General features: G+C 36.3%; 1 pseudogene; it reads right to left on the bottom strand.

Annotated features, from left to right (window-relative positions):
- Window positions 1-672: 672 nt before the first annotated feature.
- LOC121240075 lies at window positions 673-2142 on the bottom strand (annotated as a pseudogene).
- Between the last annotated feature and the right edge of the window lie 845 nt (window positions 2143-2987).

Raw genomic sequence — 2987 nt, 5'->3', positions numbered from 1 at the left:
TTAATAACAGCACAAAACCTATTCTGATACTAAATTCAAAGATGAGCCATTCTCACCTCATTACTAACCAGGCTAAAGAAAACTTGCACTAATAAAAAGCAACTAAATTCCGAGGTGTCCACTTCCATTGTCACTTAAAACTATGATATGTTTTCAATCTCTTTTCCTCAAAACACTTGACAAAAACAATTTCCATAAAACAAAATGCATGTACATGCATTTTACACTCCCCTTTTAATTATAAGTAGTTTTAATGCTTAAATCTGCATTTTCATGCAAAGATTAGAAAAACTCATTATCAAGTAAGAGAGACACCTGAGAAATACAATCAACATCATTTGAACATACATGGAGCAACATCTCATGTGAAAAGGATCAAACAGCAGGAAAACCAGTAAAGAAGACGAGGGGCTGCGTGTGAGTGTGCTGACATGCACGTGCACACACACGGTGCATGCATGCTTGAGAGAGAGAAAGAGGGGAAACAGTGGTGTCTGTTTGCTGAGAAACTAAAAAATTAATCAAACGCAAGAGATTGTAATTATCGTCATTTTTCGTTAACATGTTCCGTCTCTACATGATGTAAAATGTACCTATACACATGCCTATAGACCCTGTACATGAAAGAATTGAGCCAAAACTAGATTTCCAACCGTGGAGTTTTGCAGAGTTCTACTCATAAACAAATTGCACCTCTAAATGAATATATTTTCTCATGAGCTCAACAATGGATGACGTGAAATTAGCCAGCATCTGGCAATCCTCATGGATTTTGACCTCTGGAATAACCCCATGAATGACCAGCTTCTTAAGATTTGGGCATCGTCTTAGCATCCCCTCAACCAAACATGAGAAGAAACCATTAATTACAGTCCAATTAACCAAGCTCCAACACAGTCACATTCACCAACTAAGAAGACCCTTGCAGACTATAATGAACCACTCCATCTTTTAAATCATAGCATAGTGAAAGGTGGGTCAGCTGTGGAAAAAAAATAGCAATTGTTTCCAAATCCACAACCTTATCTTCCCCGAAAAGCACCATATCCCAAAGGCAAAGTCTTCTTAATTTTGATGATCTTGAGATCATCTTGTAGAACATTGGCCACATTATTGTGAAGTTTCTGATATCTACAGTCTCAAGATTTTCTGCACTCTCAGCAATACGAAGGAGTTGCACATTAACATCATCAGTTTTCAACTGCTTCAACTTCCCCATTCCAAAAAATTCAAAATCCTCAAGGGCACAATCTTTGAAGTGCAAACACTCAATTCGATCTGCCTCCAACATAAACTTATACAAATTGATTGCTTCAACATAAAGACTCTTCAATTTGGGACTGGTTAGCTCAACTGTCACTTGTGCATCTGACATTGCACTCTCTAGACGACAAGCTCCAAGGTTTCAATTTTCCGGCAGCCAACGATCAGAAGACTTAAATCCAATGCTGAAATACTGACAAAGCTTAAAGATAGGCATTTCAAACAAGGAAATATTTTAAAAACCCCACTAATGGAATTATGTGCTATGACCAACTTTTTCAACTTGAGCCTTCCAAATATTTCAAGCATGTTAACACTTGGAGCAGTTCGAACATTATAGAACAATCGCTGCAATTTTTCCCTAGTATACATGAGCCAAGAAATGACGGTGGAAGCCAAGAACTCAATAGCATCCATCAGAATATATAGTACTTCTAATCCCGTTGTTTGAAATATCGTTTTAGTTATCAAGATTTCTAGATCACTAGTTGGCAAATCACGATAAACAGGCCAATCATTGGAATTGAATGAAAGTGTGTGAAGATGTTTGCAGTAAGCTTCTCGCCATTTTGAACAAGTTGCAGAAGCTATTACCACATCTCGGGCATCTCCGAGACTAGATAGTATGTTTCCAACAACTTCAACAGGAAAATGCTCCATATCTCCAAAACATATAGATCTTTTTTTTATATAAGAGCTCCAAAATAATCCACCCTTGGGCTTCCCACAAAAGGGAATTGCTTAATTTGCAAGAAGTAAACTGTCAAATTATTCACAACTTTCGATAAACCTTTGAACCACTGATATATCTTCCTTGCACAAGCAATAACAGAAGGTTGGCCCAATCCACAAACAGAAAAACTACCCAACAGAGAGACCGATCAATTGATCTACCAAATTTAATGGGACCTTGTAATCAAAATCTATAAACAAAATGGAAAATTATAAGCATGAAAGATTCAAATGGCATACGCTATAACAAATTCAAGTCAAATGTAGCCCAAAATATATCCACAAAGGCCATAAAAAACCAAGATTAAGCATCTGGATATCCACAAGAATTCAATAAATTCTACCAAAATCATACTCTTCCCAGAAAATTACTATTATTAATTTTTTTTTTCAATCACCCCAAACTACTAAATAAATTATATGCACCTTCTATGTAAAGAAGTTGACACAAATACCTCTTATCAAAAATTAGAAAAATGAAAAAAATAAATATAAATATATGATAAGTTTTTCTTATGGTTCACTTTTTTCTCCTTTGTTTAAAATTTTTCAATTTTGTAGGATGATTTTGTCTTTATAAAATTGTTTGGAGTAATTTGCACTTTTTAGAGAGGAAATGGGGTATATTGCAATTTTTTGATAGTTTTTGCACTACAACATAACCCAGTTTTTGTGACTAAATTATTTCCGTCGTTGTATGCGTTTGACGCAAAAATAAATTGAAGTCTATTTATTTACGGCAACCACAATCATGGCATTATAGTGCAGCGTAGCCCACCCGCCCATGTGGGGGGCGGGGCGGGGTAGCGAGGGGCACGCACCCGTTGCCCACCCTGGCTTTTGCAACTAAAATTAAGTCATCGCATAGAATCTTGACCGAGAAATAATTTTGCAGCGATTTCTCTTTTTTTCACAACGATGTTGATCCGACGCAATAAAATATGCTACAACTCATTTAGTTGCAGCAATTTTTGTCACCGTAAAAAGAGGGG

This window comes from Juglans microcarpa x Juglans regia, chromosome 7D (assembly GCF_004785595.1).
Source record: "Juglans microcarpa x Juglans regia isolate MS1-56 chromosome 7D, Jm3101_v1.0, whole genome shotgun sequence".
NCBI classification, from domain to species: domain Eukaryota; kingdom Viridiplantae; phylum Streptophyta; class Magnoliopsida; order Fagales; family Juglandaceae; genus Juglans; species Juglans microcarpa x Juglans regia.
This window is presented reverse-complemented; position numbering and strand designations above follow the sequence as displayed.